General features: G+C 33.3%; 1 long non-coding RNA gene across 1 annotated transcript in view; it reads left to right on the top strand.

Moving 5' to 3' along the window:
- Positions 1-24,151, top strand: part of LOC131074600 (uncharacterized) — a 30,034-nt gene extending 5,883 nt beyond the window's left edge. Inside the window, exon 4 of the long non-coding RNA XR_009113080.2 lies at positions 23,766-24,151. This is a non-coding gene — a long non-coding RNA (uncharacterized LOC131074600). The remainder of the gene's footprint in view (positions 1-23,765) is intronic.
- Positions 24,152-24,508: the final 357 nt, after the last annotated feature.

The raw sequence follows: 24,508 nt of genomic DNA, 5'->3' as shown, positions 1-24,508 counted from the left end.
CACACCTAGTACCTCCTGTCAACCCTACTCTACTGCAACAATTTTTCTCACTCCCTCTTAGCTGCTACCTACACGGTTTCATTATTTCACTTCTTGAACGGACAATGGCCGATGTCTTTTTTAAACTTCAATCGACCCTTCAATCTCCTGGAAGCTGAATCGGGTTTTGAAGCAATATCTTTCAATAAAATAGAGGTCTTTGTTTAACTCCCACGTTGGCTTTTTAGCTTCTCCGTTTTGGCGGGCTCTACTCTCATGTGTCGCTCTACATTCTTCTTTATACTACGTGGTTCCCCCTGTTCTGCCCAACGTTCGAAGTTCTATGCCTTGCCATTGATTCCATGCGGCTTAGATGTCTTCTATGGAAGCAGAACAACTTCAAAACTTGTGGCAACAAAAGACCGACTTGTGCTTTGATGGATATCGCACTCTGTTCTAATCGAGTGCTAGGGAAGGTTGTGGAACTTGGTTTTAAGCCTGTCAATCACTTGTAAGTGTCTAAAGCCTTGCAACAAATCTATTGTGTACGTACTCTGCAATCATTTGAGGGCCATTCTGTCAACGTGCCCTTTGTATGATTCCAAATTTCGCATACATGTCTACTAAGGCAGCCGCAACTACAACATCTGACAAAATTCAAAATCCCTTTTGTGCACAGGCAAGCAGAATGCTGTCAAAAAAATATGGAATTAGGCCTGCCAATTGCATTTGCTTGTCATGAGATCACATTTCCTTCAGGCATTTTGTCAAACAGTTCATTGCTTTGTCCAAGCTTCCACATTTTGCTTCGACATGAAATGCAACAATTTGTGTTACAAGATCCGAAATACTTTTTGCAAACGGATGAAGAGATGTCCAAACAAATCTAAACCAAAATTAAAGCAAATGAATTCGACACAAATTATTTTTGGTGGTGTTGATTGCGGATGCACCTGGGTGATCCTGCACCAACAAAGTTCACTTGAATCAAATATTACTTCCATAGATTGCTTATTATAATTTTAATAGATTGTTTATTATAATTTTAATAAATTGTTTATTATAATTTTGATAGTTTATTTGTGATAAATCTTTTCAACTAAGACACTAGTATTACATTTGAAAGTTCAAAAGTGGCAATCATTGAATCTTATTTCAAACACAAAACTATCCTGGTAGAATACCCCTCCAAGCCTTGGAATAACTCCATAAAAACCCATCACTAACACAAAACTCCCATGTAATTCTCTGACAAGCATTTTGTACCCGATCCTTTAACTGCAACCTCTCCCTTAATATTACTGGTTTATATACAATCATATTTAAACTTTTTGCAATAACAACAGATCTGACGCACACACAGGTCCCAGTTATTGAAACCTGTCCGAAATATAGCTGCATTCATTCACAGATTTCTAAATAAGACTCATTTAGTTGTATACAAAGTGGAAAGAAGAACCATAATAAAATTAAAACCGAAATCATAAACTACAAAAATTTGCAACGGGGTGCAGTCCTCTCTGGGAATGTTGTGCAATAGCAAAAGATTTAATGAACATGGGTACACTTAAGAAAAATGCCCTGTTCAAACACATCTGCATTCATCCACGTGCTTCTCCAATCTAACGCCTCCAGTAGTACCCTTCTCACCTGTATACCTTTCTCACTTAGTATATAACAAGGAATATCCCCTGTATATACACCCATCTTATTTCCCATACTCTAATCCCATATTTGATATATGGCATATATAGTTTCAAATATATTGACCCGAGATTTTGGTTTTTCTCTTCTTATGAGTATATAAACTTCCTAAGAATCCCATGTTTGATATATGACATATAGAGTTTCAAATATATTGACCCCAGATTTTGTTTTTTCTCTTCTTATGAGTATATAAACTTCCTAAGAATCAATCGATTTTGTTTTTTCTCTTCTTATGAGTATATAAACTTCCTAAGAATCAATCTTATGCTAGAATAATTATTCCTGAAGGTCGTTCTTAGAAGAGTACCTTTGTATACAATTACATTGTGTTTGAATTAAATTTGTGACACTCTGTGTGCTGTCATACCTCTTGGCTCCTAAACCAGATAAAACATTGACAGAATCATGCTCACTAAATCCTCCTCTTCTTTTCGTTTTTGTCTCCCCTGTTTTTCTCTATTTCTCGTTTCATTTGCAGAAGAGTCAAAAGCTAGTCCAATGAAATGTTGTCTTGATCTAAGCTCATGAGGAGGAGAGAAGCCTTTTCCATGTTCTGCTAAAAGAATTGTCTATGAAATCTAGTTCGCTTTCTCCTATATTCGCTCCCACCAATAGAGAGACCAGGCCATTATTGCGGTAATACTAGCTGTAATCTCTAGAATTTATACCTGAAGTATTCCATACTAGACAGTAGAAATAAGATTTTAATGTGTTTTTTAGTTCCTGATAAGATATGAAAAATCAGGAGAGGCTTGCGAGATTTCGGCAGTGGACTTCTTTGTGAGTACAATGGGTCCATTGAAATAAGATTCCTTTCGTTACTGCCAATACTGTTCTGTCCATTGTAGCTGTGTAAAGAGTTTCTTGCTATGTGTCTGATGCCAATATAGCTGAGCATCGACCTCTCGAGTTTTATTTCTCCCAAGAGATTGATTACTTGAAAGAGAAGGTGCAACAGAACTTTGTTAAGGATAATCAAGGTATGAATAAAATCTCTTCTTAGGAGTGACTACCTACTCTAATAGTGTAGTTTGTGCTTTCATGAATCAAATGTGTAGCATTCAATTTGAATTTTCATTGGGTATTTAATTTTTTTATGAACAATAGCTTAAGCAAATATATATATATATATATATATATATATATATATAAAAGTATGATTTTATTATATTGTCCTAGCCAATGTAAATTGCTTTTATTAAAAGAATCTTTATTTTATCTTATCATTGTAGGAACTTTCCTATCCTTTTGTCTATAGTCATATTTAACTATAGTCATATTTTGTCTATAGTCATATTTAACTTATTTTTATTAAATATGTTATCAATTATCATATTATTTTGTAATTTGTATTTTTTATTCTTCCAACAACATTCTTACTAAAATTAACATAAAAAAAATTCTAAGATTTTTTTGGAGACCTACACCACAAACACAAATGATGACAATGCAATACAAATAACCATCCATTGTTGTGGTTGGCTTAATCTCAATTTGAATCAATTTAGAACTTTGAAATCCTTTAAATCACTTCATAGTAAAAAAATAGTATAATATTAACTTCACATGGTGTGAAGGTGTTTAGATTAGGCATTTTAGATAGTATATGATGGATTGCAAATTAGATTATTTTATTAAGGAATCACCCTAGAATATCTCTCAGTGCCAATTTAATTAAATTGGGAGTAAATCTTTATGTGTTTTATCAGTTGCTAAATATGTTAACATCATATTGCTCATATGGCTGCTATTTGATAGTGATTATGTTAGAAGATGTTTTTTAGTGATTTATGTCAAAAGAAGAAAAATTTCAACCTAAATTGATAGTGACTATGTTAAAAGATGTTTTTTAGTGATTTATGTCAAAAGAAGAAAAATTTCAACCAAAATTGATAGTGGTTTATGTTAAAAGAAGATATTTTTTATTAGATTAGTTAATTGGTTTACTTATTTAAGGTGAAACATCTTGATATTTTTGTCGCATGGTTATCCATCTTTCACCAAAATTGTTGTAGATGTCATAACTCCATCCCTTAGTAGAACATGTGAATTCTTTTAATTAATATCAACAAGGTTTAAAATAATTTACTTAATTCTTATTCTATTCATTTATTAGAATTTTTTGTCATAACCCAAATCTTCTTCTACAATGATCTTAAATTGCTAGGTTAGGTATCAAACCCTGAGTATACTTTCAACTTGCTTAATTGACAAATGGATGGGTGAATCTTTATATTTTTAAAGGAGCTAAATAATTATTTACCTGAGTTTTAATCGCATAAATAGAACATCGGCTTTAGAAAGACCTTTTAGAGGTGTAAATAAAACTTGCATTTATCTTAGCTTGTATTTCCATCTCATCCATTATCGACCTTGCATCTACCTATCATCAAAACCAATGTAAATAATGGTAAAGTTTATTTGTGTCAAATTTATTTTGCTTGAAGTTTTCATGTCTTTCCCCTCTTAGTTTGAATGAAAAATATCATTCTAGATTTACATGAATTTCGACATCATTTATTGATTTATTTATACATTGTGATACAATTTCATGAATAGTTATATACTCTAGTAGAAAAATCTATGCTATGTTAGAGGATTTTTGTCTAACAGATCAAGTGTCTTGTGCATATATTTGGTCTTGACTAAAATTATCTTGCCACACTTATTCCTTGTTTGCACAATTTATTGGATGGAATTCAATTTTATTTATTTACACAAGGTGATTTAAACCAAATGCATGTTATTCTGCATTCTATTAGTAATCACAGTGCTTGATGTAGACACCTAAAATTGTCCTGTTTAATTAAATAATTATTTATTTTATTTGTTTAATTATTTTATATTAAATCTTTTATTTATTAAAGAAATTCTTATTTATTTAATTAATTCACTTATCTTCTTCTAGCCCTTTCCCTATTTAAATGAATATTTTTATTTATCTAAATATTATTAAATTAAATAAATATTTTGTTTATTTAATTGGTCTCACTTCCTCTATTAATTAAATAAATCTTTATTTATTTAATTAATTCATTAACTTTTTCCCTCTATGACACATGTCATTTATCTTTTAATTTTCTTCTACCTATCCCCTTCATATTTTATTATTTTTCTTACCTACCCTTCAATCTTGACTGACCATTTATTTTTTTACCTTTTAATTTTATCCCTCCATTTTTTATATAAGAGATTTCTTTCATCCTTTCAATTCTAATCAATGACCTAACCTAATCAGTTAATCAACCTTTAAGTGATCAAACAACTTTACAACCACAATAAATTTTTTGTTGAGCTCTTGTGCACAATACAAAATCTGAGAACAAATATATCAAAAAAGATTAATGGAGACAAGAGAAATGGAGATCGAACCCTCCTTGGCATGTGAATGGTATTATTGTTTCATTTATTGATTTGCATGTTCTTAGGTTTCTTCATTGGTGTATGGTGAATGTTTTATTGTGGTCCTAAGATTGTTTGTAGTTCGATCTTTATGGTTTTGCAATAGTTTGTCATCATCATTTTTCACCACACACATTTTGGCATGTCCGGTGGAGCTCTAGTCCCTATTTTCTAACATTTTAGTGTTTTAGATTTGAAAATCCAAAATTTGCGACGAATTAGATTTTTGCCGTGTTTTTCATCAGTTTTTGTCGCATCCGTAGAAAGTTTTTGTGTTTTTTTATTCTAACAGTTTTTTGCTTTGCAGATTTCCTTTGTGTTTTTTATCCTAACAATTTTTTATTTTGCAGATTTTTTTTATTCTAACTGTTTTCTGCTTTGCAGATTTCCTTTGCGTTTTTATTTTTTATCACATCTACAGAAGGTGTTCTACGTTTTTGATCCTAACAGTTTTCTGTTTTACAGATTTCTTTTGCGTTTTTATTTTCTATCGCATCTGCAAAAGGTTTTATGCGTTTTTTTATCCTAACAGTTTTTGTCGCATCTGCAAAAAGTTTGTGTTTTTTTTTATTCTAACTGTAGCTAGGAAATTAGGAATCATCACAAACAATATAAAAACTAATCATTATCTCAATCACAAAAGCATTCATTGCAATGATCTATCTTAAACAACACTCAATAGAGACATGAAGATAAAACATTTAAAAAGATTATGCAAACCAGATGTTCCCTTCATGCGGCTCCATTGTTCTTCTTTCTTCTCCAAATAGTTTTGTTGTAGATCTCACCTTCAAGTGCATAAACCTAATTGAGAAAGCAAGATTGACATTGATACAAGAATACTAGAAGCGTGATTTGAGAAAGTGATTAGAAATTCAATAGTCTGATTAGCAATTATTAGCCTTGATTGATGAAGATCATCCAATTTATAGATAAATTGGAGAAATGACAAGATTAGCATGATAGTGATTCGAATGGAAATTCAAATCAAGAATAGCAAAATTATGACATGTCTATGACAAATTGCTATGCAAGGATTTATGACAATTTATGACAATTTATGACAAATTCTATGTTAAGAATTTTATGACAATTTATGACAAATTCTATGTCAAGAATTTTATGACAATTTATGACAAATTTCTATGTCATTCCCATGAATTTAAGAGAGAAATAGAAGGAAATTGAAATTAAGAATTAAGAAATTAGAAAAAGAGGAAAAAGAGGAATTAGGAATTAGGTAAATTAATTAATAATTTATCATTTATTAATTAATTCACAAAGAGGAATAATTAGCCAATTAAATGAATATTTAATTGTGAGAAGAAGACTTAGGATAAATAAATAAATTATTTAATCCTAGAGGAAGAAATGACACACAAGGTTAAATGATTAAATCACAAAACCCTAGAAGATAAATTAGCAATGCGAGAATGACAATTAGGTCTTGATTGAAGATAATTGATATCGATCATGATTCTGATTAAATGATTTGATTGATAAAATCGTCAATTGACGAGGAACAATGACAAATTGATGCAAATTGACATAATTGAGACAGACAACGATCGATGACAAATCGATCGCAAAATGACAAAATTGACAAGAGGACAAGGATCGATGACAAAATAGGTTGCAAGACGACAAGATTGAAAATGACCACGATCAATGACAAATCGATCGCAAAATGACAAAATCAAACATGACAACGACCGATGACAAATCGATCGCAAAACGACAAGATTGAAAATGATAAGGATTGATGACAAAACGACAAGATTGATAAGAGGACAGTGATCAATGACAAATCGATCGCAAGATTGACAAGAGGACAAAACCCTAATTAGGATTGACGATGTCCAAAATGATGACAAATAAGCAGGCACATTGATGCGATAGGATAAGATCGATCAAAATCATGACTGGAGAGTGTTGTCGACGAGACCAAATTTGAGAACGAGACGAATGAAGAATGTAGAAGAATGACTCGATGTTCGCAAATGATAAAGACCAAGTGCGAATCATAGGAGAAATGTTAATGTGACGCAAAAACCTAAAATGAGGCAATGCGCAAATGTTAAAGTATGACTCCGCAAGCGTTGACCATTTTTAGGTGTCTACACTAGCAGTTTTCTGCTTTGCAGATTTCCTTTGCGTTTTTTATTTTTCATCACATCTACGGAAGGTGTTCTACGCTTTTGATCTTAACAGTTTTCTATTTTACAGATTTCTTTTGCATTTTTATTTTCTATCACATCTGCAGAAGGTTTTATGCGTTTTTTATCCTAATAGTTTTTTATTTTGCAGATTTTTTTTATTCTAACAGTTTTTTGCTTTGCAGATTTCTTTTGCATTTTTATTTTTTATCACATCTACAGAAGATGTTCTACGCTTTTGATCCTAATAGTTTTCTGTTTTACAAATTTCTTTTGCGTTTTTATTTTCTATCGCATCTGCAGAACGTTTTATGCGATTTTGATCCTAACAGTTTTTGTTGCATCCGCAAAAAGTTTGTGTTTTTTTATTCTAACCATTTTTTGCTTTGTAGATTTCCTTTGCATTTTTTTTTCATCACATCTACGAAAGGTGTTCTACGCTTTTGATCGTAACAGTTTTTTGTTTTACAAATTTCTTTTGCGTTTTTATTTTCTATCGCATTTGCAGAAGGTTTTATGCGCTTTTGATCCTAACAAATTTTGTTGCATCCGCAAAAAAATTGTGTTTTTTTTAATTTTGACAGTTTTCTGCTTTGCAGATTTCTTTTGCGTTTTGATTTTTCATCACATCTACGGAAGGTGTTCTACACTTTTGATCCTAACAGTTTTTTTTTTTACAAATTTCTTTTGCGTTTTTATTTTCTATCGCATCTGCAGAAGGTTTATACGCTTTTGATCCTAACAGTTTTCTGCTTTACAGATTTCCCTTGAGTTTTTATTTTTTATCACGTCTACAAAATGTGTTCTACCCTTTTGATCCTAACAACTTATGTTTTACAGATTTCTTTTGCATTTTTATTTTCTATCGCATCTACAGAATTTTTTATGCACTTGTGATCCTAACAGTTTTTGTCACATCCTCAGAAAGTTTTTGTGTTTTTTTATTCTAATAGTTTTTTGCTTTGCAGATTTTCTTTGCGTTTTTATTTTTCATCACCTTTGCGTTTTTATTTTTTATCACATTTACAGAAAGTGTTCTACGCTTTTGATCCTAACAGTTTTATGTTTTACAGATTTCTTTTGTTTTTTAATTTTCTATCGCATTTGCAGAAGGCTTTATGCATTTTTTATCCTAACAGTTTGTCGCATCCGCAAAAAGTTTTTATGTTTTCTGCTATGCAGATTTCCTTTGCGTTTCTATTTTTCATCAGATCTACAAAAGGCATTCAATGCTTTTGATCCTAACAGTTTTATGTTTTATAGATTTCTTTTGCGTTTTTATTTTCTATCGCATCTGCAAAAGGTTTTATGCGCTTTTGATCCTATCAATTTTTGTTGCATCCGCACAAAGTTTTTGTATTTTTTTTATTCTGACAGTTTTCTACTTTGCAGATTTCCTTTGTATTTTTATTTTTCATCACATCTACAGAAGGTGTTCTACGTTTTTAATCTTAACAGTTTTTTTTTACAAATTTCTTTTGCATTTTTATTTTCTATCGCATCTGCAGAAGGTTTATGCGCTTTTGATCCTAACAGTTTTTTATTTGGCAGATTTTTTTTATTCTAACAGTTTTCTGCTTTACAAGGTTCTTTTGCGTTTTAATTTTTTATCACATCTGCAAAATGTGTTCTACGCTTTTGATCCTAACAACTTATGTTTTATAGATTTTTTTTGCATTTTTATTTTCTATCGCATCTTCAGAAGGTTTTATGCACTTTTGATCCTAACAGCTTTTATCGCATCCGCAGAAAGTTTTTGTGTTTTTTTTATTCTAACAATTTTCTGCTTTGCAGATTTCCTTTGCGTTTTTATTTTTCATCACCTTTGCGTTTTTATTTTTTATCACATCTACAGAAGGTGTTCTACGTTTTTGATCCTAACAGTTTTTTGTTTCACATATTTCTTTTGTTTTTTTATTTTCTATCGCAACTGTAGAAGGTTTTATGCGCTTTTGATCCTAACAATTTTTGTCGCATCTGCAGAAAGTTTTTATGTTTTTTTTAATCTAACAGTTTTCTGCTATACAGATTTCCTTTGCGTTTTTATTTTTCATCACATCTACGGAAGGCGTTCTACGCTTTTGATCCTAACAGTTTTCTGTTTTACAGATTTTTTTGCATTTTTATTTTCTATCGCATCTACAGAAAGTTTTATGCACTTTTGATCTTAACAGTTTTCTATTTTGCAGATTTTTGTTGCGTTTTTATCTTCCATCGCATCCGCATAAGGTTTTTTACACTTTTTATCCTAACAGTTTTTTGGTTTGCAAATTTCTTTTACATTTTTATTTTTTGTCGCATCTCAAGAAGGTTTTCTATGCTTTTGATTCTAACAGTTTTTCATTTTGTAAATTTCGGTTGCATGTTTTATTTTTCATCGCATCCGCCAAAGGTTTTATGCGCTTGTGATCCTAATAGCTTTCTATTGCATTTTTTAATTTTCTGTCGCACCTGTAGAAAGTTTTCTACGCTTTAAATCCTAACAATTTTCTATTGTGTAGATTTCAGTTGCATTTTTATTTTCCATCGCATCCATAGAAGGTTTTCTGCACTTTTGATCCTGATAGTTTTTTGTTTTGTATATTTCTTTTGTGTTTTTATTTTTTGTTGCGTCCATAGAATGTTTTTTGCACTTTTAATTCTAACAATTTTTTATTTTGCAAATTTCAGATTTTTTTTATTTTCGTCACATCCGCATAAGGTTTTCTTCGCTTTTGATCCTAACAGTTTTTTGTTTTGCAGATTTCATTTGTGTTTTTATTTTTTGTCGCATCTGCAAAAGGTTTTTTGCACTTTTGATCCTAATAGTTTTTTGTTTTGTAGATTTCTTTTGTGTTTTTATTTTTTGTTGCGTCTGCATAAGGTTTTATGCACTTTTGATGCTAATAGTTTTCTATTTTGCAGATTTTTGTTGCATTTTTATTTTATGTCACGTCTGCAAAAGGCTTTTTGTGTTTTTTTTATCCTAACATTTTTTTGCGTTTTAGGTCCTAATAGTTTTTCATTTTGTATATTTTTGTTGTGTTTTTTTTTAAGATTCTTTTAAAATTGAAGCTTCTAAAAAAATCATTTTGTCGAAGGCAGTGTGCTTCTAAGTGGGGGTAATTTATCAAAAACTACTTATCATTTGTTGCAGGGGTAATCTTAGCGTGTGTCTTCGCATTTCAATTCCTAGTCTAATTAGGCTCACACATTTTCATTAATCTTTTTCTTTGTTTGTTGATGGTTAATTTGTTGGCCATTTGGTGGAATTGATTGTGTTGCATTGATGTTTTGTCATTAATGCCAACACTAGCAGTTTTGATGCTTTATCGACACCCTTCTGGTCCCACAAGATTGAGTGGTTTCTAGTTGATTTGGATCTAACATGATCCGGTAGGCTCTAGTATAGTTTGGTGATGGAATTGGTTTGTTCATGATACTCATGCTCATATTCAGTAAGTTAGTTTTTCTCTAGTGATCAGATGCTATGATGTTCGCTTGGAAGCTTAGTTTTTAATTCCGACGAGGGTTTCATCGATAGAGCTTTTGATGAAGATCTTTGTTGAATTGCATAAATGGTGTTGGTGCAGCTTGTGATGTAGTTTTAGGTTGTTGCTGGTAATCATGTTCGAGACTTAGCGGATGGAGATCATTGTTGTAACGTGTGGACCTATACTGGGTCCCGGTTGATCTAGGTTATGGATAGACTTTAATGTAACGCGTGGATTGGACCTCTCGATATATTTATGGGATATCTTATGTGTTGGATATTATTTGTTTGGTCTAAGGTCGACATGGTTTGTAATTATGTAATTGATTTAGTATCTAGTAGTCAACCTAATTGTTTACGGTCGAGGGTTTGTATATATAGATGTAAGATCTCATTGTAGATCATCATGGTTAAAAAAAAAAGTCATGGTCAAGGAATGTAATATGTGAATAATATAATATCATTCAAACAAAGGATTTGGTCGATCATTGGAGATCAAATTGGGTCTATGTAAAAGGATTTAGTCCTCCACTATTGAGCTTAACCAAAATTGTACTCAGGCATAAGAGATGCTATCTTTTGCAGTTCAACACTTCTCTGGATTGTAATCTGGATTTCTATGTAGTTAGTGAAGCTCCTTTTGTGATGAGCAGTGCACTCTAGGATGTTGGCCTTCCTGCAAGTGCAGGCCCCTTAATTGTAATTCACATACTTACTACAGAAGTATTATTTGACTGTGGGTAGGCTTCCCACCATGGTTTTTCCCTTTACCAGGTTTTTCACGTATAAATCTCGGTGTCATGTAGATGGTTTTTATTCTGTGATTATTGTTTATGCTTAATTAGTTTAACTGTTATTCCGGTATTAATATTTTTGGTTCTGATATTAAAGTTTTAAATTGCTAATAGTTTTGGTAATCTATGACAACTGATTCACCCCCCCTCTCAATTATTTTTTGGTTATTGAACTATCTAACAATTAGTATCAGAGCTTTACTCCTCTCTGCAGAAAGTTTAACCGCTTGAGGAAGATCCTATGGTGACTAACAGTGCAAGTTCATCCAGTTCTTCTGGAGCTATCTTTCAGATGGATATTCCGAAGCTTGATGGATTAAATTACACAGTATGGAAGATTCAGATGGAGACTCATCTGAGATGTCTTGGCAAGGAGATTTGGGAGATTACACAGAATGGTGTTACACCTTATAATCTGAGATCTGGCAATCCTCCTCCGGCAAACCTAGACAAGGAGCTTGAGAACGATTGTAGAGAAAGAGAAGCCCTCTTGTATGCACTTTCTGATAAGCAAATAATGGGATTAACCAATAAATCATCTAGAAAGGTTATATGGGATAAGTTGGAGACTCTTAATGAAGGTGACCCTACAGTGAAGATTGTTAAACTTGATGGTTATCTGTATGAAAACCTGAAGATGGAAGAAGATGAAAGGATTACTGCATTCATAGAAAGGGTAAATGGGATTGTTATGGGAATTCAATGTTGTGGTGGAACTCTGAGTGAAGATGAAATTGTTTCTAAAGTCTTTAGAGCCCTACCACTGGTTTACAAAATGAAGGCTACTTCTATTAATGAGTTGAGAATAATGGCTAATACATCTGTCAATAGAGATACTTTGGTTGGGAAACTATTTGCTTTTGAGCTTGAAGAATTTGGACCTTCTAGAGCTCTGAAGTTTGAACCTGTTTTTCATGCATCTACATCTCCAACTGGTAAGGAAGACTGGAAAGCTTTGTATGCAAAGGAATTGGAAGATATGAAGAGAGAAGATGATGAGTTTGAGTAACTTGAAGCACTATTTGCTAGAAGAGTATCTAAAGGACCGATAGGAAGTAAGTATGAAGGAAAAGCACCTTTTAAATATTTTGTATGTAATAAGAATTTTTTAAGAATATGGAGAAAGAATTTGAAATGTCTATGATTGGTGAGATAAAAAACTTCTTAGGTTTGTAGATTGCTCAAACTGACAAAGGTATTTTCATCTATCAAACTAAATATGCTAAGGAATTGTTGAAGAAATTTGGTATGGGAGATTCTAAATCGGTAAATACTCCTATGGTTACAAGTGAGAAATTGACAAGAAAATATGTTTCTGCACCGATAAATCCTACAAGATACAAATCTATGATTGCAGGTCTGTTTTATTTGACTTGGACTAGGCTTGACATTATGAATGTTGTTTGTATTGTTTCAATATTTCAGAGTGATCATAGAGAGAATCATGAGATTGCGATGAAAAGGATTTGTAGATACTTGCAAGGTACATTAGAATTTGGCTTGTGGTGCCCTAAGGATGATAACTTTACTTTATGTACATATACAGATGCTGACAAAGTACTTTCGGTGGAGCTTTCTTTCTTGAAAAGAAGTTGGTTTCATGGATCAACAAGAAATAGTCATCTACTTCTTTATCTACTGCTAAAGTTGAGTATATTGTTGTTGCTACTAATTGTACACAAGTTTTATGGATGAAGCAAATGTTGAAGGATATAAAGGTGGATTATGATGCACTGGTAGTTATTCACTGTGATAACTCTGCTACTATTTATATATCAAATAATCTGGTATTTCATTCTAAAACAAAGCACGTATCTATCAAGTATAACTTTTTGAAGGAAAAGGTGGAAGCAAATGAAGTTAGACTGGTTTATGTCAACACTAAAGAGCAGATTGTAGATATTTTCACTAAACTTTTGCCCAAGGAATCATTTGAGTACCTACAAGACAAATTGGAAGTTTTTGCCCCTCCGGTAGAGACTTGATTGATATGATTTGGCATCAGTCTAGCATGCATTATCAGAGATACTATTCATTCTGACACCGATGTGGGATGCTACTGCTCAGGGGGAGTACTCAGCTTTGTGATTCAGTGGTTTATGTTTTTGCTTTAATATTTTTTGTCAAATTTCTGGCATTGATGTCAAAGGGGGAGAGATATTGATGTAAAAAAGATAGAAAAAAAAGAAAAAAAAAGTCAAAGGGAAAGATATGAATAACAAAACTAAAGGGGATATATATTGACATTCAGAGTTGTATGTGGGAGATTGTTGGTTATTTTCCATTGGGGGAGACTTGTTTGGCATTTCTTGGTACTTAGATGTTTTTCACATCTAGTGTTGTCATCAATGCCAAAGGGGGAGATTGTTGGTCATTAGGTGGAATTGATTATGTGATGTTTTATCATTGATTCCAACACTAGCAGTTTGGATGTTTTACCGACACCCTTCTGGTCCCAGTAGGTTGAGTGGTTTCTGGTTGATTTGGATTTGATATAATCTGATAGGCTCTGGTATAGTTTGGTGATGGAATTGGCATGTTCATGATGATCATGCACATATTCAATAAGTTGGTTTTGGTCTGGTGATCGGATGCTATCCTGTTTGCTTGGAAGCTTAGTTTCTGGTTCCGGTGAGGATTTCACCGATAGAGCTTTTGATGAATAGCTTTGTTGAATTGCATAAGTGGTGTTGGTGCAGCTTTTGGTGGAGTTTTAGAATGTTGTTGTTGATCATGTTCGAGACTTGGCGGATGGAGATCATTGTTGTAACATGTGGATCTATACTGGGTTCTGATTGATCTAGGTTATGGACCGACTTTAATGTAACGTATGGATTGGACCTCTCAATGTATTTCTAGGATCTCTTATGTGTTGGATATTATTTGTTTGGTCTCAGGTCGACATGGTTTGTAATTATGTAATTGATTTATTATCTAGTAGCCGACCTAGCTAATTGTTTACGGTCGAAGGTTTGTATATATAGATGTAAGATCTCATTGTAGATCATCATTGTTAAAAAAAAAAGGTCATGGTCAAGTAATGTAATGTGCGAATAATGTAATATCATTCAAAAAGAGGATTTGGTCGATCATTGGAGATTGAATTGGGTCTATGTAAGAGGATTTAGTCCCCTGGTTTTGAGCTTAACTGAAACTGTACTCAGGCATAGGAGATGTTATCTTTTGCAGTTCAACACTTCTCTGGATTGTAATTTAGATTTCTATGTAGTCAGTGAGGCTCCTTTTGTGATGAACAGTGCGCTCTAGGCTGTTGGTCTTTTTGCAAGTGCATGCCCCTCAATTGTAATTCACATACTTATTACATAAGTATTATCTGACTGTGGGTATGCTTCCCACCGTGGTTTTTCCTTTTATTGGGTTTTCCACGTATAAATCTTGGTGTCATGTGGATGGTTTTTATTATGTGATTATTGATTATGCTTAATTGGTTTAACTGCTATTCTGGTATTAATATTTTGGGTTTCGATATTAAATTTTTAAATTGCTAATAATGTTGATAATCTATGACAACTGATTCACCCCCCTCTCAGTTGTCTTTTGGTTATTGAACTATCTAACATAATTAACCTTGCTTGAAGTGTCTTGTGCATTTGGTATGCTTGTATTTAGATTAGAACCCTAAAGGTGATAACAAAAGTATCCTCTCCCCTTGCCTTCCATTGGACCTTGGGTGTAAGAAAAATTGTTATCTTTTAGAGGGCCTGCCTCCCATCCTGTGAGATGGAACAACCCAAGCGGTATTTTATTTTGATCCGCTATGTAAAAGATTATGGTTTTAGATGAAAGTCTTTTATCACCTGGTGTCGATGTGTTGTATCGACGTTTGTCTCCTCATGTACCCATAGCGGTGAGTAAAACCTACAAGGGTTGGGAGTCCTCATTAATTTGAGTGAAATGTTGCATGTATAACCACCAGATGGCCTAAATATAATTAGACACCTTTAGAGTAGTCGCCCACCCTTTTTTATTTAACATCGCGATAATTTTAGTGTAAGGGGATAGCTGGTTTCCCCCCCAAGATACTCACCATAAAACTCTCGTGAGATGAGAAAAAAATCCTTGGCTAAGCATAAGCTACATGTAGCTTTTCGGGGAGAGGGTGATAGGGTCATCCTTCCAGTCCTAGAGGCCCCTAGTTGTCCACTCATGAAAAAGGCAAAATTAGTGAATACACCCATCAAAGTGTCCCTACACTTGAGTCGACGGAGATTCCAAGTTGTGGGTTGAAGTTACCACCATGAGAACATTGACCTTAGGTTAAAAAAATGTTTGATGTGTCTTCAATTGTGCTAGACCCATGGAAATTGGGTTGATTCGACCTATTGGACACACAATTCAATCAAAATTTGATAAAAACACCTTCAAACATTGTGTCTTCATTATTTGTTGTGTTTTCTTGCCACAAGACATTCAATATTAAGATTTGGTCACACTCAACAATTGGAAAACTTGGACAACATTTTGCAAATTCATCAAATTCGCATCTCTGACGTTAGATATTAGAGTTGTTGGAATGTGTTGTTGTCATTGATGTCAACATATTCATATGTTCCTTATGCTTCGGTGTTGCAGAGAGTTGGTTTGGTTGCAAATTAATGGATTTTGAGATACTATCTCTAGTTGATTCAATATGAGTTTAAGTGTTCTAGAAGGTGATTTGATCGAGTTATGTAATCTGATGTGATGATTGGTTTTTCCATTGATTTTGTATTGTAGAATTATGATTTTAGGTTTGTATTGCTCCAAAATTGATTCTTTATGTTGTGCAGATTTCAAAGAGTGTATAAGACATTCACGTGTGTCCTCAGTTTAGGTGGTTCATGATTTGGAACTTCACAAGCGTATCTTTCAATTTGATGTTGGTGTTCTTGAGCTCTGGTGATGAAATGATGATGATTCTAGTTATTTTAGTTGTTACAGAGTAATTCACGTTGTTTATTGATGTTATTTGATTGTCTTCTATGCGTTTTGCTAGTTCACATTGTTCATTGTGCGCAATATTGAAGATTTTATTAGTTTGATGGTATTTTTCATGTTATACGACCTTTCTGGCCAACCCGATGGTTCTTGTGTGTTACGGATGATCTTGGCGTGATATTTGGTGGTGTTGTGTGTTCGAGGATTTGATTTGGGTCCATGTTATGTCCTTGCCGACATTGTATTAGTCCACATATTGATTTATGTATTGTGTTTCAGATGATCTTGAAGTGATATTTGGTGGTGTTGCGTGTTCAAGGATTTGATTTGGGTCCATGTTATGTCTTTGCCAACATTATTTTAGTTCACATATTGATTTATGTATCGTGTGATGTAATTTTGTAATTAGGTCTTATGTGTTGAGTTGACCTTGAAATATAGGCTGACAAATCGTATAAATACATGTAATATTTATTTGAAAAAGGCAATGTGCGTGTGCGAACATTGTTTTGATCCTTCAGTAGTAGAAGATAAAAGCGAAGAAGTGTGAAAGAGTGTGCAGAAGTGTGAAGAGAAGGCTTTGAATATATGTGGTTAACTGTAACTGTGATCAGGCATTTGGAGATGTTATTCTTTTACTTCATGTAATCTGGATTGTTGTCTGATCTTTGAAGGCAGTGAGCCTTCCTAGAGTTGTAGCCCTTTGTTGTTTTTAATAAGTGAGCTCTAGGCAGTGTGCTTGAATGAATATGCATTTCCCATTGTAATATTTACACATACTAATGTATAGTATCATCATATTGTGGGTAGGATCCCACCATGGTTTTTCCCTTGATTGGGTTTTCCAAGACAAAAATTTGTGTGTTATATGTGTTGTTGATGTCGTGTTTATCTTTGTTATTGTTGTTCTTGATCTGATTTGAAGTTGAGGTTAATTTGTTTAAGTTTGGGAAAAACTGATTCAACCCCCCCTTAGTTTTCTTACATTGTTGTTGTCATCAATTGGTATCAAAGCTAGATTCTCTGGAAGAAACTTAATCGCATGAGGAGATCCGGGATGCCAACTATTATTTTTAAAAAGGAGAGTTTGAGATTTGACGGAACTAATTATACTATATGGAAGGACCAGATGGAATGTCACTTGAAATGGCTTGGAGAAGATTATTGGATCACAAAGAATGCCTACAATGTTCCTCAGAATGGTCATGTTACTACAATTGAGATCAAGGATATTGAACATAATATAAGAGCTAAGTGCCCTAACTGATGCAGAGATGACTAATGTGATGGGATTACAAATTGCTCATGAGATTTGGAAGAAGTTAGAAACCCTATATGAAGGAGATAAACATGTGAAAGTTACTAAATTACAGAGCTTGAAAGGAAAGTATGAGTTGTTGAGAATGGGAGAAGATGAGAATATTTCATCCTTTATGGCTAAAGTGAATGATCTTGTACTGAATATGGGTGGCTGCAAGAAGTTGAGTCCCACTTTTGGGCAAAAAGTGGAAGTGTTTTCCTTATTTTTCAAATTTTCTTTCAATTGATGTCAAAATTTGAGGCACTTAGATATTGAATCTGAAAAAACTTCAATAATAGAAAATATAGTGCTCGGAGTCTAATTTTCAAATATGTAATTTATTTCAATACCCACATGGTAGAAATTTCTTTTTAGTAGGCATGTTTAAAAACCACTTTTTCAAAATGCATGTTTCAGGACCATACCACACATGTGTACGACTACCATATTTTGATGTAGGTAAATGAAATTTTGCAAATTGTTCAGGGAAAAGATACCTAAGACACCAAATATTGATGAGAATATTTTTATTTTATTTTTTTTAATTGAATATATATTTTTTGAATTAATTTTTAATTGACTATAAAGTACATTTTCAAAACATTTGGTGTATGACCACCATAATTTGATGAAAATTTCCTATTTTTAATTTTTTTTAGTTTTCAAAAGAATTGTATGTAGATTGATGTCATATAATTTATTTTCCAAAAAACCTAAAAACAAAAAAGTTATTAAAGTTTTACTGAACCTCACTATTTTACATTTAGATAACACTTTTGATTAATAAATAATGCAAAAATAGTAAAAGTAATCATATCACTATGAAATTTAGATTTTTTAAATCAGGACAGTGAGAACTCTAATGGGGTTTTGTGTCATCAAAAAATACGATCAGGAAGACCTTCAAAAAATAACGGCAAGGCATAAATCTAGTATTCCAGTGCCTTAGCCATTTTTTGGAGTTCCAAGCATAGGCTTGGTCCCACCAAGCCTAACCCGAAACCAAAACCGAGGCATAGGTGTGTTTCCTGGTCCATGTTTTATGAAACGGGCACCCATTATTTAAAATTCAAAAAACGAGCACACGTTTTGAAATTTGTAGAATTTTAAGAAATGTGTGCCTGTTTTTAGAAATGTGTACACATTTTTAGAAACGGGAAACGTGTACCCATTTTGAGAAACGGGTGCCCATTTCTGAAAATTGTGCACTTGTTTCTCTGTGGTGGTCTGATCTTAAACGGGCACCCATTTTTCAAAACGTGCACCCATTTTATTTTTATGGGTCAGGGGCCCAAAGCTAAACGGGGGTCTGTTTCTTAAAAAGAGGGCACTTGTTTCTAGCAACAAAGTTTTTTGCTCGCAGACTTCCACGGAATTGGGACCCAACTTCTTGCACCCACCCATATCAGATGTGTCGATGGAGTCCTTGAAGAAGATGAGATTGTAACTAAAGGGTTGAGATCCTTGCCTCTTGCTTATAAACACAAAGTTGATGCTATTGCTGCTTTTGAATTGAGCGAACTTGGTAAATCACAAGGCAAAGTTGAGACTACATTTAAAACTATTGTATTCGGGAAGCAAAAGTATGATCCGAGAGAGAATTCAATTACGGTTTCTAGATATGAAAAGGAAATGAGAGAGATGGAAGAACATGAAAGATAATTGGAAGAGATTGAAGCACTTATTACCATAAGATTGCCTAAGGGGGCCAGTAAGTATGAAGGGAAGTTACCTTTGAAATGTTTTTCATGCAATAAGATAAGACATTTTGCTTCTAAGTGTCTTGAAAGAGAAGAAAGAGTGTCAAACATATGATAAGCATTACAATCCTAATCGCAAGTATAGATATCAGAAGAAATGTTATTATGTCATTGATGAAGGTGTGACAGATGATGAGTCTGAGAAAGGGAATTCAGAAGATGAATTTGAGTTCATTGCTATCAAGGAAGATGATCTGGTACCTATTGATTCTAAAAGTTGCATTATTAAAGAGAAAGCCTTGGCTACTAAGGTTGAAGAGAAAGATGAATGGATGATTGAAAGTGGTTGTTCACATTACATGACAGGTGGTAAAGGTAAATTTGTGAATATGGAGAAGTATGATGACGGTATAGTAAAATTTGGAGACAACAAAGCTTATGTAATTCGTGGTAAAAGTTGTATTTATCTTGATGGTAAGCATAATACTGATGTTGTTTTATATGTTGAAGGTTTGAAGCATAATCTTCTGAGTGTTGGATAGATGGTTGATAAAGGATATGATTTACAATTCAAGAATGGGAAATGTAAGATCTTAAATAGCTCTGATATAGAAATTGCATCAAGAACTAAAACTAAAGGTAATATCTTTCATTTGAATGTCAGTGAGAAAAGTTGTTTAATTGCTCAAATTGATGAAAGTTGGTTCTGGCATACAAGAATGTGTCATGTTAACTTTGACTACATGATTAAGATAAGTTATACCCAAGATGTTAGAGATTTACCTAAGATAGTGAAGCCTACTAATCTGGTGTGTAAAGAATGTCAATTGGGAAAGCAAACAAAAAGTTCATTCAAGAGCAAACTATATACATATAATGGGTTATTAGATCTTGTGCATACTGATTTATGTGGATCTTCTAGGGTGAGAAGCTTGTAGGGCGACAAATACTTTATGTTGTTGATTGATGACTATTTCAGAATGATGTGGGTCACTTTTTTAAGGGAGAAATATGAAGCACTGGAGACATTCAAAATATTCAAAGGTAGAGTGGACACATAGACATGATTGAAGCTGAAGTATCTAAGATTTGATAGAGGAGGATAATTCACTTCTGGTGAGTTTAATTCCTTTTGTGAAGAGCATGGAATCTAGAGACAGTTGTTTGCTCCATGAATGCCTCAACAGAATGGAGTTGTTGAAAGGAAGAACATAACTGTTTTGGATGTTGCTATGATGATTGAAGGAAATGTTCTGCATATTGGAGAGAAGTTGTTAGCATTGTTGTGTACAAATTCAACCAGGTGCATATAAAAGGTGATTCTGGTAAGACTTCTTATGAGTTATGGTTTGGTCATGTTCCTACAATTAGATATTTTAGAATCTTTGGAAGCAAATGTTATATCAAAAGAGATGAGGTTATAGGAAAATTTGATGCAAGATGTGATGAAAGAATCTTTTTGGGATATTCTACTAAGAGCAAGGCCTACCAGTGTTACAACAAAAGACTGAGAAAAATAGTGGAAAGTGTGAATGTGAAGGTTGATGAGAGTCCTGAGAAACAAATCAGAACATGTGGATATGAATCTAATGATTGGGGTTCTACTTCAAAGCAAGTGCAGACTCCAAGAATGAAACAAAGTGATTTGGAAGAGTCAGTAAATCCAGATGTTGTTGGTGGTGAAGAAGTTCAAGAGACTAAAAATCAAAACAAATTGAAGACCCCATGTATGTAATATTAAATCATTTAGAGAATCAGATTATTGGTGATGAAAATAAAGTTGTGATGACTAGGAGAAGAATTGTTGATGAAGAGACATGTTTGATTTCCAAAATTGAGCCTAAAGATGTTGTTGAAGCTTGTAAAGATGAAAATTGGGTAAAAGTCATAGAAGAAGAGTTAAATCAAATTGAGAAAAATAATACATGGGAACTTGGTCTGAGACCTAAAGATGAGAATGTAATTGGTACTAAATGGGTGTTTCAAAATAAATTGAATGAAGATGGATAAATTGTTATAAACAAAGCAAGAATGGTATGAAAGGGATATTCAAAAAATGGAAGGTATTGGTTTTGAGGAGACTTTTGCTCTGGTAGCTAGAATTGAAGTTGTTAGATTATTTCTTTCATATGCTGCTGATAAGAAATTCAAGGTATATCAAATGGATGTGAAGTCAGCCTTTTTGAATGGTGAATTGGAAGGGGAAGTCTACATTGAGCAACCAAATAGATTTTCATTGACAAATAAAGAAGACATGGTATGCAGATTGAAGAAAGTATTGTATGGACTTAAACAAGCCCCTAGAGGTTGGTACGCTAGATTGGACATGTATTTGATGAAGTTGAGATTCTGTAAAGGTACTATTGAGAGTAACTTATGCTTCAAGATTGATAATGATAATATTTTGATTATTGAAATCTTTGTTGATGACATTATTTTTGGAGGAGATGATGATTTAAATAAGAAATTTGTTGATGATATGCAAAAAGATTTTGAGATGTCTATGATAGGAGAGATGAAATTCTTATTGGGATTGCAAATTTCACAAACTAACAAAGACATTTTCATATCTCAATCAAAGTATGTGAAAGAATTACTGAAGAAGTTTGGGTTAGATGATTCCAAACCTGTTGGAACTCCTATGGTAGTTGGATGCAAGATGACAAAAGATAACGGATCTCTGAAGGCTAACCAGACCCTATATAGATCTATGACTGGTGGACTACTATATCTGACTCAGACTAGACCTGACATTATGAATGTTATATGTCTTGTTGCAATATTTTAGGTTGATCCTAAGGAAAGTCATGTTACTACTATGAAGAGGATATTCAGATATTTGAAGAGAACAATTGATTATGGTTTGTGGTATCCAAAGAATGATGATTTCATTTTGAGTCTTTATATAGATGTTGATTGGGCACGTGATGTTGATGACCAGAAGAGTACTACCCATGGAGCTTCTTTTTGGGGAAGAAGTTGATTTCTTGGGCAAGTAAGAAGCAAGATGCTATTTCTTTATCTACTGTAGAAGCTGAATACATTGCTGCTGCTAGCAATTGTACTCAAGTAATTTGGATGAAGTAGATGTTGAAAGATATTAGAGTTGTTTATAATGAGCCTACTGTTATATATTGCAACAGTTCAATTGCTATCAATATTTCTAAGAATTCGGTGTTGCATTCTAAGACAACATATATCAATCAAATTTCATTTCTTAAGAGAGAAGGTGATTGAGAAAGAGGTCAAATTGGAGTATGTATCTACAAAGGAACAAATTGCATATATTTTCATGAAACCTTTGCCTGCATATACATTTGTATATTTAAGAGAGAAGTTAGGGGTGATTGTGCCTCCTCGTGTGAACTAGATGCATTGAGATGGGTCAATCTAGTGGACTTCATAGTCTTATCCTGATATCTGGATTGATGAGTGGGTGCTGCTACTCAGGGGGAGTAGTCAGTGTTTGATTCAGTTGTTCAGATTTGTAAGTTTGTTCTAAGAGGGAGATAATAATGATTTGTATATGCCTTTAGCATTGATGTCAAAGGGGGAGAGATGCATGTGAAAAATTGTCTTATCTATCTAAGATAGAGAGCTATGTGTGCATGATCTCAGGGAGAGATTGCTGGAATTGATTTATTTCTTTGCATTGATTTTTTTTTCATATTCATATGTTGCCATCAATGCCAAAGAGGGAGATTGTTGGATATTAGGTTTGTTGGAATGTGTTGTTGTCATTGATGTCAACATATTCCTGTGTTTATTGTGCTTTAGTGTTACAAAGATTTGGTTTGGTTGTAGATATGCTAGTGCAGATTAATGGGTTTTAAGATACTTATCTCTAGTTCATTGAGTATGAGTTTCAGTGTTCTGGAAGCTGATTTGATCGAGTTATGTAATCTGGTGTGATGATTGGTTTTTTTATTGATTCTGTATTACATAGTTGTGATTTCAGATTTGTATTGCTCTAGAATTGATTCTTTATTTTGTGTGGATTTTGGAGACTGTTCAAGATATTCATGTGTGTCCTCAGTTAAGGTGGTTCATGATTTGGAACTTCACAAGCGTATCTTTCAGTTTGTTGTTGGTGTTCTTGAGCTCCGGTGATGAAATGATGACGATTCTAGTTATTTGAGTTGTTGCAGTTGTTGCGGAGGAATTCACATTGCTTGTTGATGTTCTTCGATTGTGTTCTATGCATTTTGTTGGTTCGTGTTATTCATTGTGTGTGTTATTGAATATTTCATTGGTCTGGTGGTATTCTTCGTGTTATATGATCTTTCTGACCGACACAATGGTTCTTGCGTGTTGCAGATGATCTTGGTGTCATATTCAGTGATGTTGCATGTTCGAGGATTTCATTTGGGTCCATGCCATGTGCTTGCCAACATTGTATTGGTCTATATATTGATTTATCTATCGTGTGATGAAATTTTGTAATTGGGTCTTATGTGTTGAACCAACTTTGAAATATAGGTTGATGAATTGTATAAATACATGTAATACTCATTTGAAAAAGGTAATCTACGTGTGCGAATATTGTTTTGATCCTTCAGTAGCAGAGGAGAAAAGAAAAGAAGTGTGAAAGAGTGCGTAGAAGTGTGAATAGAAGACTTTGAGTATATGTGCTTAACCAAAACTGTGATCAAGCATTTGGAGATGTTATTCTTTCAATTCATGTAATCTGGATTGTTGTCCGATCTTTGTAAGGCAGTGAGTCTTCCTAGGGTTGTAGCCCTTTGTTATTTTTGAGTAATGTACATGAATGCATGTGCATTCCCCATTGTAATATTTATAAATTCTACTGCAGATTATCATCATATTTTGGGTAGGATCCCACCATGTTTTTTCCCTTGACCGGGTTTTCCACGTCAAAAATTTGTGTGTTATGTGTGTTTTTTATTAAGGTAAAAATAGGTTTTGAAGGGGCCCCAAAACCCTTTACAATAGGACCTTAAAAGATAATAGCATTAAGAAACCGAAAGGAACAAACCAATGAAAAGCCAGCAAAAAACCAGAGAAAACTAGCAAAAGCCCCAAAAAACCAGCGAAAACCA

Source organism: Cryptomeria japonica, chromosome 7 (genome assembly GCF_030272615.1).
Source record: "Cryptomeria japonica chromosome 7, Sugi_1.0, whole genome shotgun sequence".
NCBI lineage: Eukaryota > Viridiplantae > Streptophyta > Pinopsida > Cupressales > Cupressaceae > Cryptomeria > Cryptomeria japonica.
The sequence above is the reverse complement of the archived record's forward strand: the minus strand, read 5'-3'. Positions and strand labels throughout refer to the sequence as shown.